General features: G+C 49.8%; 1 protein-coding gene across 1 annotated transcript in view; it reads right to left on the bottom strand.

Annotated features, from left to right (window-relative positions):
* LOC127482659 (zinc finger protein 286A-like) overlaps nt 1-14,619 on the bottom strand; it is a 151,042-nt gene that overhangs the window by 75,838 nt on the left and 60,585 nt on the right. The window contains exon 5 of the mRNA XM_070067679.1: nt 7,558-7,642. The gene's annotated coding sequence lies outside the window, so the exon portion shown is untranslated. The remainder of the gene's footprint in view (nt 1-7,557; nt 7,643-14,619) is intronic.

The following is a 14,619-nucleotide window of genomic DNA, read 5'->3' as shown; positions in this document are numbered from 1 at the left end:
AAGGTATCTGATTGTTTTTGTAGCTATTGTGAATGGGATTGATCTTAGCAGTTCTTTCTCAGCCATGGCATTGCTTGTGTATACAAAGGCTGTTGATTTTTGTGCATTGATTTTATATCCTGCCACTTTGCCAAACTCCTCTATGAGTTGTAATAGTCTCTTAGTAGAGTTCTTTGGATCCTCTAAGTAAAGAATCATATCGTCTACAAAGAGGGATAGTTTGACTTCTTCCTTCTCAATTTGTATTCCTTTAATTTCTTTTTCTTGTCTGATGGCTCTGGCTAAAACTTCCGGAAGTATGTTAAATAGCAGTGGTGAGAGTGGGCATCCCTGTCTGGTGCCAGATCTCATTGGAAATTCTTCCAACTTTTCCCCATTCAATAGGATGCTGGCCGTGGGTTTTTCATAAATTGCTTTGATTGTATTGAGGAATGTTCCTTCTATACCCAATTTGCTTAGAGTTTTCATCATGAAAGGGTGTTGAATTTTATCGAATGCTTTCTTGGCATCTATTGAGATAATCATATGGTTTTTCTTCTGCAGTCTGTTAATGTGGTGAATCACATTGATTGATTTGCAAATGCTGAACCATCCCTGCATACCGGGGATAAATCCCACTTGGTCTGGGTGGATGATCTTTCTGATGTGTTGTTGTACTCTATTGGCCAGAATTTTATTGAGGATTTTTGCATCTATGTTCATCAGGGATATTGGTCTATAATTTTCTTTCAGTGCTGCATCTTTCTCTGGCTTAGGGATTAAGGTGATGCTGGCTTCAGAGAAAGAATTTGGGAGGATTCCCTCTTTTTTGATCGTTCTGAATAGTTTGAGAAGAAATGGAATTAGTTCTTCTTTAAATGTCTGGTCGAATTCAGCAGTGAATCCATCTGGTCCTGGGCTTTTCTTCGTTGGGAGGGCCTTTATTACTGTATCAATTTCTGTCTCAGTTATGGGTCTATTTAGATTTTCTATGTCTTCATGGTTCAATTTTGGTAGACTGCATGTGTCCAGGAATCTACCCATTTCTGATAGATTTTCCTGTTTGCTGGCATACAAGTCCTTGTAGTAATTTCTGATGATTCTTTTTATTTCTGTGGTGTCTGTTGTTACGTTTCCTTTTTCATCTCTGATTTTATTGATTTGGGTCTTTCCTCTTCTTTTTTTAGTTAGTTGGGCCAATGGGGTGTCAATTTTGTTTATATTTTCAAAAAAGTCTTTAGATGTAGGATTGAAAGTTCTGTATATATCTGTTAGATCCATTTGGGCTATAGTGTCGATTAAATCTGCTGTTTCCTTGTTGATCTTCTGTCCGGATGATCTGTCTATTTCTGAGAGTGGAGTATTGAAGTCCCCCAGTACTATTGTATTGGAATCTAATCTCCTTTTAAGTCCCTTAACATATCTTTTAAATAGACCGGTGCCCTGTAATTAGGTGCATATACATTTATAATAGTTACATCTTCCTGTTGAATTGATCCCTTAATCGTTATATAGTGCCCCTCTTTGTCTCTCTTAACAGTTTTTGTATTAAAGTTTATTTTGTCTGATATTAATATGGCTACACCTGCTTTTTTTTTGTTTCCGTTAGCATGGAATTCTTTTTCCAACCTTTCACTTTCAGTCTGCATGCATCTTTGTTAGAGAGATGTGTTTCTTGTAGGCAACAAATAGTTGTTTTTTTTTTTTTTGACAGGCAGAGTGGACAGTGAGAGAGAGAGACAGAGAGAAAGGTCTTCCTTAGCCATTGTTTCACCCTCCAATGGCCGCCGCGGCCGGCGCGCTGTGGCCGGCACACCGTGCTGATCCGATGGCAGGAGGCAGGAGCCAGGTGCTTTTCCTGGTTTCCCATGGGGTGCAGGGCCCAAGCACCTGGGCCATCCTCCACTGCACTCCCTGGCCACAGCAGAGAGCTGGCCTGGAAGAGGGGCAACCGGGACAGAATCCGGCGCCCTGACCGGGACTAGAACCCGGTGTGCTGGCGCCGCTAGGCAGAGGATTAGCCTAGTGAGCAGCGGCGCTGGCCTAAATAGTTGGGTTTTGTTCCTTGAGCCAATCAGCCAATCGGTGTCTTTTAATTGAAGAATTAAGACCATTAATGTTTAATATGACTATTGATACGTAGTGACTTTGCCCTGCCATTTTCCCGGAGATATTTTCTAGTATATGCTTTGAGCTTCCCATGCTCTTTTACTGGTGGTTTTTCTTCCTTTACCTTCTTTCATATTGATGGCTGTGTTTCTGTGTTTCTGAGTGTAGCACATCTTTAAGTATCTTTTACAGGGCCGGACGAGTGGCCACAAAGTCTTTCAATTTCTGTTTGCTATGGAAGGTCTTTATTTCCCCTTCACTCACAAATGAGAGCTTAGCAGGATATAATATTCTGGGCTGGCAATTTTTCTCTCTTAGCACCTGTGCTATGTCTCGCCATTCCCTCCTAGCCTGTAGTGTTTCTGATGAGAAGTCTGCTGTGAGTCTAATTGGACATCTTCTGAGAGTAATCTGACGTTCCTCTCTTGCACATTTTAGGATCTTTTCTTTATGTTTCACTGTGGTAAGTTTAATTACCACGTGTCATGGTGAGGATCTCTTTTGGTCATGTTTATTGGGGGTTCTATGAGCTTCCTGTACTAGGATGTCTCTGTCCTTCTCCAAACCTGGAAAGTTCTCTGCTTGTATCTCACTAAAAATGCCTTCTAATCCTTTCTCTCTCTCCATGCCTTCAGGAACTCCTAGAACTCGAATGTTGTTTTTTTTATTAGTATCCTGTAGATTCCCAACAATATTTTTTAGATTTCTAATTTCCTCTACTTTTCTTTGGTTTCACTGTATGTTTTCCTGTGCTCTGTCTTCTAAGTCTGATATTCTCTCTTCTGCTTCACCCATTCTGTTTTTAAGGCTTTCTAATGTGTTTGTCATTTGATCTATTGAGCTCTTCATTTCATTTTGATTTCTCTTCACTATCACACTTTCCTGCTCTACTAGTTTCTGCGTTTCATTTTGATTCTTCCTTAAAATTTCATTTTCACGAGAGAGATTTTCAATCCTGTCCAATAAGGATTTCTGTAGTTCAAGGATTTGCTTTTGAAAACTTCTAAATGTTCTTATCATATACTTTTTGAAATCCGTATCTTGCATTTCTTCTATCTCATCATCTTCATAATCTTGGCTTGGGGTGTTTTGTTTATTTGGAGGCATCATAGTGTCATCGTTGATCTTGTTCCCTCGATTTTTGTGTTTGTTGCTTGGCATATTTAAATCTTTTTTCGTCACTGTGCGTTTCTTTTTTTTTAATTTTTTTTTTTATTTTATACTATGTCTGTGTTAAGTGGACTGCCTGCTGTTGGAGGAGCCTTGGAGGCTTGAGATGGGTGTGGCCTGAGAGCTCTGCTTGGTTCTTCTGGGTTATGGGTGTGCAAAGGTGACATCCTCAGGTTATGCGTGGTAAATCTCTCTCTTTTTATTTATTTATTTAATTTATTCAGGGGGTGAATTAATACTGCACCGCACAGCTGTGCAGAATTAATGATAATTAGCTTCCGATCTCTGGCTTCTACCCAGAGTCTGTGGAGGCTCTGTTTCTCCTCTGGACTCCCACTGGGTTGCCTAGGCTACTGAATTGTAGTGACTCAGTTCTTTAGCTCTCCCCTGTTGTTATGTAAATCCAGAGAGGTTGCCTGCTCTTTGTCTCTTGCAAACTCTTACAAACTCTTGCAAACTCTTGCAAACTCTTGCAGGCCTTGCAGCCTTGCAGCCTTGTTGAGAGAGAAACCCCCCACCTTTTTTTCCTTCTCTCCTGGAGTGAGTATGGTGCACTTTCCCGCTCCCCTCTAGATTCTGACCGCGGTTTCCCCGCCAATGTCTCGGGTTACTGAGCTCACCTCCCCTTCCAGCGCCGATGTGTGGACTCAGAGCCCTGGGCGTCCCAACTCTCTCCGCTTGTGTCTGTGTGACATCCACTCCCCTTCCTGCACTGGCGCGCAGACCCTGCCGCTCCCGCGGCTCGGCTTCCGTGCGGTGGGCGACCTTGTTCTCCGGTGGGCGACCTTGTTCTCCCAGTAGGTCCTCCGAGTCACAGCCACTTGATGCAGAAGAGTTTCCTCTGCAATTTTTTCCTGATCCTTTTTCTGAGGCTACTGTAACTCCACTTTTATTAAACTAAATTTTCCCGGCCTATCGGTGCGCGCCCTCACTATTCTGCCATCTTGGCTCCGCCCCCCTGTCCCAGGGGATCTTACCCGTCACTGGCTACTACCTCAGCAACTTAGGGTATGATGTATTATACCTTTACATCTTGGCAGTGGCCGTGGGCGGATGTATAGGGTTCCCAATCTGGCGCTTAAAGAGCGGCATAACCCAGTTGTTGAAGAGTGGCATATAGTTGTTGGACCACCATTAACTGGAGCGCAGCTATGTGATCTTAGACAAATTTACAAGGACAATGGAGAGCATGGGTCCCACAAGGGGGAGGAGATAAGGAAGCCATCCCCCAAGGCCCGACCACAGGTAACTAGAGCTTCAAGGTCTTCTTGGAGGGTCTTGATCTTGTCCTGGATGATGCCAGAGTGATTAGCATAAAAGTAGCACTCCTGATGTACCATGATGCTCCAGTCACAATGAGGCAGAGTCCAATATGTTTTTTTTTTTTGACAGGCAGAGTGGACAGTGGGAGAGAGAGACAGAGAGAAAGGTCTTCCTTTGCCGTTGGTTCACCCTCCAATGGCCGCTGTGGCTGGCGCACTGCGGCTGGCGCACCACGCTGATCCGAAGCCAGGAGCCAGGTGCTTCTCCTGGTCTCCCATGTGAGTGCAGGGTCCAAGCACCTGGGCCATCCTCTACTGCACTCCCGGGCCATAGCAGAGAGCTAGACAGGAAGAGGAGCGACAGGAAGAGGAGCGACCGGGACAGAATCCAGCGCCCCGACTGGGACTAGAACCCAGGGTGCTGGTGCCGCAGGCAGAGGATAAGTCTAGTGAGCCATGGCGCCGGCCCTAACATGGTCTTTTCATCCCTGTAAGAGTAAAGAAAAACCAGTCCTCAAGAGGGGTTCCTCCTGGGTGATATTCTTTGGCTGGTATCCAACAAGACTCCACTCCGCTATCACCTCCTCCAAGAAGCCTCTGGCTGCTGCCAGTCAGCTGCTGCTGGGTGGGCTGCTCTCTGTAGCTAAGGGGGGCCTCTCCACGGTGCCTGCAGCTGGCTCTCTCAGCACGGCCCAGGCTGAGCTGTGACTGTCATTTACAGGTCTGCGTTCCTCATCAGATTGAGTGCCTCGGCACCTTCCCCACCTGATCCTCTTACTGAACCAGTTTTTATCCACAGCCAATTATGGATGGACCGTGAGAGGTGCTAGGGCTAAAAAGGTGGCTGAGGCATGGTGTCCTGCCCTGGTGTAGCTCACAGTCTACTGGGGCGTGGTGGGACAAGACAGACTCCAACATCCATGTAGATGTTTCAGCCTGCAGCGCTGGCATCTCACATGGGTGCCAGTTCGAGTCCTGGCTACTCCTCTTCCCATCCAGCTCTCTGCTGTGGCCTAGGAAAGCAGTAGAAGATGGCCCCAGTCCTTGGGCTCCTGCACCCGCATGGGAGACCCGGAAGAAGCTCCTGGGTTCAAATTGGTGTTTCGGCAGGATTTTTGCATTTGAAAAAAAAAGAAGCTAAGGGTGCAGGCAGCTCCTCTGGCATGAGGCAGGTCCCGGGGCCCTGGGTTTCCTTGGCCCAGAGCCTTCTGGGTATTTGCGCATTTCCCCAGAAGATCAGAAAGGGGGCAGAAAGAGACGTGGGCCCATAGGGGGAGGCATGGAAGTCAGAGAGCCACACACCTGGACTGCCTGCTCACCCAGGAATTCAGCCCAGAGACACACTGGCTTTTTTCCAGTCACCCTCAGTGGCTGGACTCTTCTTGCTGTCAGCCTGGGGGCCCAGGCCAAAGCCTGTTCTTCCTCTGAGCCAGTAGGGGGCGCTTGAGGGTGGGCTAGCCCATTAACCTTGGTGTCCTAGAGCCCTTATACCCCCCATCCGCTGATCCCCAGGGGCCATGAGGAAGAAAACATCCCAAGTGGGAGGTCAGGAGGATGGTGGGCAGTCCGAGCCGAGTGACTGCACCAGCAGCCACCTGTGAGTGGCCGCGTGCCTGGGCCCTGAGCAGACCACCCCCACTGGCAGGCAAAGTGTGTCACCTTTAACTGGAACCCTCCCCACCAGCTCACAGACAGCACAGGTCCCTGTGCACTCCTGATGCTGCTGTCTGCCCTGTGAGCTTAGCTGGTGGCTCCGTCCCCGGTCTGCTCCACCTAGGAAGTGGTGGCTCCAGCTGTGGCTGTGCAGCACTTTCTGCTCACTTCCCACACCAGCAAGCCCCCAACTGACTTCTCCCTCCCAGAGGCACCCAGAATGGAATCGGAATCCCCTCGGTCAAGGCCACCACCCCTGCCCCCCACCAGGATGAGGACGTTAAGATCCCGCCTGGTCTTTCTCGCTTCTGAATGGGGCCTGCCTCCAGCCAGGCCATTCTGAATGCAGCATCGGACAGCATGGTCTCTTTGAGACAAGGGCCGGGCCATGGCCAGACTTCACCGGAAGTCAGAGCCAGAGTCACTTTGGTGCTGACACGGCCTGTGCTTCTGGGTGCCCCCTGGGGACTCTCCTCTCCCATCTGTTCTCCTCACCACCCTGGAGGCGGTTCACAGAGCGTGATGACAGCAAAGTGTCCATGGGGTGGGCAGAGGGGCTAACCACAGGACAGAGTGAAGGGGAGGCTACAGCCTGCAACCTGGGAGATCCAGCAGTGTGGGAACGTGAGACGCAACCCTACGGGCTGAGTCTACACAGCTGGAAACGCTCAGCGGCCTGTGCCATGTGTGCCCCCTCATTCCCTGCCTTATCTGACCATGCCCTGGCCCTCCCTCAAGAGGCCCTGTCACCCAGCAAACCAGGGCAGAGACAGCCCCACGGCTGCCAAGGTGCGGCAGGGGACAGGCAGGAGGGGCAGAAAGAGACGCCACCAGGGACAGGGAACCAGGTAGTTCCTTCCCCACTTGGGATTAAAAGTGGTCACCACTGCTCCACCTTGAGCACTGTCATCGGGGAAGCTGGGAGAAGGATGGATGGGAAAACGACATGCGATTAGGAGTAACAGTGGGGCAGGCACCGTGGAGCAGCAGGGCAAGCTGTATCTCCCATCGGAGCGTTTGGGGTTGAGTCCCGCCTCCGTTTCCCATCCAGCTTCCTGCTAATACGCACCCTGGGAGACGAACATGCACTATGGGAGGCAGTGGGTGATGGTTCAAGTGCTTGGCCCACCCCCCTCCCCGCCGCCACTCATGTGGAAGACCCAGATGGAATTCCAGGCTCCTGGCTTTGGCCTGGCTTAGCCCTGGCTGTTGCAGGCATTTGGGGAGCAAACCAAATTGAAGACCCCCCCCACCTCCCCTATACCCATCTCTCTATTGCTAAGCAAACTAAAAAAAAAAAATTTTTTAATGCCAAAAGTAACAGACTAAAAAAAAAAAAGACGCCAAGGGCTTGAGAGAGGCCCCTGGCCCAAGGCACACGTACCCTTCCTCGGTCTCATTGATGATGTCACAGATCTCCATGTTCAGTGTCCAGTCCTTGCTCTGCAAGGAGCCGTCTGTCGCCTTTTCTGTGGAATCAGAAAGAGAGATGGGTTTACATTCTCCTCGAAGAAAGGGGTGGTGCTGGCAGGAAAAGGGGAGAGACCAGACTCCCCCATTCTCCTCCCAAGCAAGATGGGTGGAGCCAACGGGGCTGCTTTCATGAGGGAACACACACTGGGGACAGATCTGGCCCAAGGACTGGCATCCCCTATGGGCGCTGGTTCGGGTCCCGGCTGCTCCACTTCTGATCCAGCTCTCTGCTGTGGTCTGGGAAAGCAGTAGAAGATGGTCCAAGTCCTTGGGCTTCTGCACCCATGTGGGAGACCTGGAAGAAGCTCCTGGCTTTGGATTGACTCAGCTCTGGCTGTTGCGGACACCTGGGGAGTGAACCAGTGGATGGAAGACCTTTTTCTCTGTCTCTCCCTCTCACTGTCTGTAACTCTACCTCTCAAATAAATAAATAAAATCTTAAAAAAAGAAAAAGGGGAGGGTAGAAAGGACCATCATTTAGTAAACCATGGTGGGTGTGGTATCAGGTGCCATGGGCGCACTGTATCACACCACGCACAAAACAACCTGCTGCCCACTCAGTAGAGGAAAGGACAACTTTTTTTCTTTTTTCTTTTTTCCCCAAAGATTTAGTTTTATTTATTTGAAAGGCAGAGTTACACAGGCAGGATAGGGTGGGGTGGGAGGGAGATCTTCCATCCTCTGGTTCATTCCCCAAATGGCTGCAACAAATCAGGGCTGGGCCAGACTGAAGCCAGGAGCCAGGAGCTTCCTCTGGGTCTCCTACATGGGTGCAGGGGCCCAAGCACTTGGGCCATCTTCTACTGCTTTCCCATGTGCATTAGCAGGTAGCTGGATTGGAAGTGGAGGAGCTGGGACTCGAACCAGCACCAACACAGGATGCCAGTATCACATGCGGTGGCTTTACCCACTACACCACAATGCCGGCCCCTGGACAATCTTTTTTTTAAGATTTATTTTATTTGAAAGAGTTACAGAGAGAGGTAGAGACAGAGAGAGAGGTCTTCTATCTGCTGGTTCACTCCCCAGATGGCTGCAGCAGCCAGAGCTGTGCTGATCCGAAGCCAGGAGTTTCTCCCGGCTCTCCCACGTGGGTGCAGGAGCCCAAGGAATTAGGCCATCCTCCACAGCTATCCCAGGCCATAACAGAGAGCTGGATCAGAAGAGGAACAGCCAGGACTAGAACCGGTGCTCAGAAGGGATGCCGGCACTGCGGGCCATGGCATTAACCCACTGCGCCACAGCGCCAGCCCCCCATCTGGACAACCTTTTCAACAAACGGTGCTGGGAAAACTGCCTTTCCACATGCAAAAACAAAACAAAAAAAAAGAGTGAACCTTTCTCTTGCGCCACATTCACAAATGAATCCCAAGATGTAAACCTAAGAGCAACAGCTGCAGAATTCTTAGAAAACACAGCGGGAAAGGTTCACAGTGTTGGATTTGACAGTGATTTCCTGGTTCGAACACCAAAGGCATAGGCAACAAAAGGAAAAAACTAGGGAACTTAAACTTTCAACATGAAAACCTCCTGTGCATCAAAGGATACAATGGACAGAGTGAAAAGCAACCCACGGAATGGGAGACAATATTTGCACCTCATGCATGCGGCACAAGGCAGATCTCCAGAACACAGAAAGAACATCTATGATCCCTGACAACAGAACTACCCAGGTTAAAAATGGGGATGGGCAGGTATTTGGCCTAGCGGTTCAGACAGCCCCAACCCACACCAGAGTACCCGATTCCAATCCCATCCCTGGCTCCTGACCCCATCTTCCTGCCAACGCAGACCCTGAGGGGCAGCCGTGAAGGCTCAAGTAATTGAGTCCCTGCCACCCACTTGGTGGACTGAATACCCGGCTCCCAGTCAACCCCAGGCAGGGGTCCTGTGAGCACTCAGGGAGTGAACCAGCAGATGGGAATTTGCTCACTTGTGCCTGTGTGCACTCTCTCTCAAATAAGTAACTTAAAAATAAATACGGGCCGGCACCGCGGCTCACTAGGCTAATCCTCCGCCTTGTGGCGCCGGCACACCGGGTTCTAGTCCCGGTCGGGGCGCCAGATTCTGTCCTGGTTGCCCCTCTTCCAGGCCAGCTCTCTGCTGTGGCCTGGGAGTGCAGTGGAGGATGGCCCCAGTGCTTGGGCCCTGCACCCAATGGGAGACCAGGATAAGTACCTGGCTCCTGCCATCGGATCAGCGCGGTGCGCCGGCCGCCGCGCACCAGCTGCGGCGGCCATTGGAGGGTGAACCAACAGCAAAGGAAGACCTTCCTCTCTGTCTCTCTCTCTCACTGTCCACTCTGCCTGTCAAAAAATAAAAAAATTAAAAAAAATAAATAATAAATACGTAAAATTGAGAAAAGTCTTGAACAGCCAGTTTTCCAAAGAAGATATGTTAGTAGCCAAGAAATACACGGAAAGGTGTTTAACACCACTAAGCATTAGGGAAATGCAGATCAAAACCACAGTGAGGTGGCATATGCTATCAATTAGGATGGTTATCACCATAAATACGTAGGTAGATAGATGGATGGATTGATGGATGGATGGATGGATGGATGGATAGATAGCAGGTGTTACTGAGAATGTGGAAGAATTGAAACCCCTGTGCACGGCAGGTGGGAAAGTACACAGTGCAGCCACCCTGACGAGCCCTCAAAACCAGATACCTATGGAACTGTTTCCACTCGCCAAGATATGGGATCAACCTAAGTGCCCACAGTGGGAGGAAGAGAGAATGAAATGGTGGCATAAACACTCAAGGTAATATTACTCAGCCATGAAAAAGAGTGATATCTTGACATCTGCCGCAGCTGAGTGGACTTGGAGGTCGTTATGTTAAGTGGTATAGGCTGGATATAGGGAGACAAATAACACACTTATGCTCTAAGTATAAATTCTTTTTTTTAAAAAGTCAATCTGAGCTTTGATAGTGATTACCACAGGGTGGGAATGGGGGTGGGGGTGGGGGAGAGGAGGTTGGAAAAGGTGGGAAATAATAGATTCTCCTGTTCCTCAGCACAGTGGGGCACCTGGTTCACAACAATGTATCGGATACTGCAGGAGGAACTGGAAGGGAGGGCTGGGTAAGCCCAAACACAGAGAAGGGGATGCAAACGCTAATTCTGGATTGGATATATGTATGGGATATATGTATGCTATGCTGTGTTGAAATGCTGCACGGTACCCCATAAAAATGTGCAAGTATTACATTTAGTCACTAGTTAAGCTGCCGCCTGCAGTGCCAGCATCCCATATGGGCATCAGTTCTAGTCCCGGCTGCTCCACTTCCGATCCAGCTCTCTGATATAGCCTGAGAAAGCAGTGGAAGATGGCCCAAGTCCTTGGACCCCTGCACCCACATGGGAGACCTGGAAGAAGTTCCTGACTCCTGGCTTCGGATCAACTCAGCTCCAGCTGCTGCGGCCATCTGGGGAGTGAACCAGCAGATGAAAGACCTCTCTGTCTGTCTGTCTCTCTCTCTTCCTCCCTCCCTCCGCCTCTCTGTAACTCCGCTTTTCAAATAAATAAAAATAAGTATTTAAAAAAAATGAATTGTAAGCAGGGTCTCACAAAGGTACTTGAACACTCATGTTCACAGTAGCAGCGTCACTCACAATAGCCGTAAAGTGGGAACAACCCAAGTGTCCACCCACAGCGGAATGGAGAAACAAAGTATGCTACAGGCCTGCAACGGTAGCTCACTGGTCTCAAAACAGGAGGGGGATCTGACACCTGCTCCAACGTGGTTGAACCCGAGGACACTGTGCTGAGTGACATAAGCAATCACAAAAGGACAAAGTGTGGGGCCGGCACTGTGGCACAGCAGGTTAAACTGCCGCCTGGTGACACCAGCATCCTACATGGATTGGTTTGAGACCCGGCTGCTCCACTCCCAATCTAGATCCCTGCTAATGAGCCTGGAAAAGCAGTGGAAGATGGCCACAAGTGTCTGGGCCCCTGCACCCACGTGGGAGTTCCGGATGAAGTTCCTGGATCCTGGCTTCATCCTGACACAGCCCCTGCCATTTTGGCCATTTAGGGAGTGAATCAGTGGATGAAGATTCTCCTCCCTCTCTGTAACTCTGCCTTTCAAATAAATAAACAGCAAATATTAAAAAAAAAACAAACACAAGGGCTGACATTGTAGTATAGTGGGTAAAGCTACCACCTGCTTTACTAGTATCCCATGTGGGCATGAGTCCGAGTCCTGGCTGCTCCACTTCCAATCCAGCTCCCTGCTAATGTGCCTGGGAAATCAGTAGAAGATGACCTAAGTGCTTGGGTGCCTGCATTTGGGAAGTGAACCAGCTAATGGAAGATTTTCTCTCTCTCCCTCTCCCCCCTCCCTGTGTGTGTGTGTGTGTGTGTGTGTAACTCTGTCTTTCAAGTGAATAAATAATCTTTAAAAAAATTCAGGGGTCAGAATTGTGGCACAGCGGGTAAAGCCACCACCTGCAATGCCAGCATCCCACAAGGGCACCAGTTCAAGTTCTGGCTGCTCCACTTTGGTTCCAGCTCCTTGCTTATGGCCTGGGAAAAGCAGCAGAAAATGGCCCAGGTGTTTGGGCCCTTTCTACCCATGTGGGAAACCCAGATGAAACTCCTGGCTCTTGGCTTTGGCCTGGCCCAGAGCCAGCTGTTGCGGCCATCTCAGGGAGTGATCAAGCAGATGGAAGATCTTTCTCTCTCATCTCGCCCTCTCTTTCTGTAAATCTTTCAATTAAATAAATAAATAAATTTAACAAGTTCCACCCTCACCTGGCTTGGAGGGCATGTTTAAAAAAAAAAAAAAAGAAGAAGAAGAGAAAAACCAAAAGGACAAAGTATGATTCCACTCATATGAGACACTCAGGAGAATCGCATTTGGAGAGAGGAAGTAGCAGAGCCGCTGTCAGACGTGGGGAGCCAGTGTTTAATGGGCAGAGCTGTAGCCGGGGAAGATGGAAGTCCCGTGGAGCTGGATGGTGATGATGGTTCCCTCACAGAGCGAATGTACTTAACCACTGAGCTGCACACTTAAAATGGCTATGACGGTAAATTTTATGTTATCTACATTCTACTACAAAAATTAAAAAAAGTCATCGAAAGGAAAAGAAAAAAGTATGCATGAGCCGATGGCCTGCTGGGCTGGAGGGAACAGGGAGACACAGCCCGCTTGCCAGGGCATGCCGACAGTCCGGAGAAGCAGAGGGAACAGCAGGCCCTGGACTGGGACCAGTGTCACCTGAGTCCCTGCCCTTTGGGCTATGAGCTCCGGGCCACATCTCCCTTGGCTTCTGCTTATGTCGGAGAGGTGATCTTGTCAGCATTCCCAGCCTGGCTGCCCATGAGCACCACCTGGGGAGCTTGGGCACACAACACCACCTGAGCCTCAGCCCCACAGGTTCTGATTTGAATGGCACAGCATGGCACCAAGCAATAAGATTCTTTTAAATGTTTCCTGGGTGATTCCTCTATGCAGCGAGTTTGGGGATCCTGCTCTGTCTCATGTCCTGCCCCTGTGCTCTCTCTAGCTGGGGAGAGAGATATAGGGACATGGGTGCTTCCTCTGGGTGGTCGCAGACTCTGGCCTGTCTGTCTCTGTATGCCCCCACCTCCTTTTTAAAAAGATTTACTTATTTATTTGAGAGGCAGAGTTACAGAGAGAGGAAGAGACAGGGAGAGAGAGGTCTTCCATCTGCTGGTTCACTCCCCAAATGGCTGTAATGGCTGGAGCTGGGCCAATCCAAAGCCAGGAACCAGGAGCTTCTTCTGGGTCTGCCACATGGGTGCAGGGGGATAAGGCACTTGGGCCATCTTCCACAGCTTTCCCAGGCCATAGCAGAGAGCTGGATCAGAAAAGGAGTAGCCAGGACAGGAAGCGGTGCCCATATGGAATGCCGGCACTGCAGGTGGAGGCTTAACCTACTACACCACAGCACTGGCCCTGGGTGCCCTCCTTGAAGAGCCCGCTGTCTGGCACGCTGTCTGTTGGTTCCCTCTGCAGCCTCTTGGCACCAGGGCACAGGTGTGCAAGTGCTCAGAGTGCTGTGGCTGTCCTCTGTCCCAGGCCAAGCTGGACTATCCCAGGACCGACTGCCTGTCTGCCTCTTCCCATAATCCCCTCTGAAGGCAGGGACTTAACAGCTCTCTCTCCTTAGCTCTAAGGATTGTGCATGGTACACTCCAGGCTTCTGTCAATCTCAAGGGAATGGCTCTGGGACCACGTGGTTGTACTTAAAGTCACAGACAAGGGCAGGCATTTGGAGCAGCCATTAAAACGCCACTTGGGACCCCTGCATCCCACATCGGAGCACTTGGGTCCGAGTCCTGGCCTTGCTTCTGCTTCCAGCTTCCTGCCTAAAGGGCACCTGTGGAGACAGCAGATGGAGGCTCACGTACTTGGGTCCCTGCCACCCACACGTGGGAGACCCACACTGAGTTCCAGGCTCCTGGCTAGGGCCTGGTCCAGCTCCACCTGTTGCAGGTAACTATTTGGGGAGCAAACCAGCCAATGGAAGATCTCTGTGTGCACCTTTCAAGCAAGATGAAAATAAATACAGGCAAGGGAAAAAGAAAACAAAGTTGCAGAAGGAGAAACACAGCCCTGAGAGTGGGCGTGAGTTGATTCTCTGGGCTCTCCAGAGACAGGGCAGGGTCCTGAAGCAGTTGGCAATAATGGCTCCCTGTAGGTGGCTGGCATCAGTTTCGCCCTCTGCCTGGTTCATAGAAGCCTATGGCCCTCACTGGTCACCCCTTGAATGCTGCTCCTTCCTCCCGGCCCCCTTCACCACCGGAGAGGTGGATAATTCGGCTATTTCTCCTCATCCTCATCAAACAGAAGAGGCTGAATGTGCAAGGCTAAAACCAGGCTTCTTTTCCTTCTGGTGCTGGGCTGTTCCTAAAGTCGCACCTTTTAACTTCAAAGGGCAGGAAGCAGCAGCCAGGAAGCCAAGCCACTGGACTGTGAGGCCCCTCCCAGCAGGGCT

The sequence above is a fragment of the Oryctolagus cuniculus genome, unplaced genomic scaffold (assembly GCF_964237555.1).
Source record: "Oryctolagus cuniculus unplaced genomic scaffold, mOryCun1.1 SCAFFOLD_55, whole genome shotgun sequence".
In the NCBI taxonomy this organism is placed as follows: domain Eukaryota; kingdom Metazoa; phylum Chordata; class Mammalia; order Lagomorpha; family Leporidae; genus Oryctolagus; species Oryctolagus cuniculus.
The sequence above is the reverse complement of the archived record's forward strand: the minus strand, read 5'-3'. Positions and strand labels throughout refer to the sequence as shown.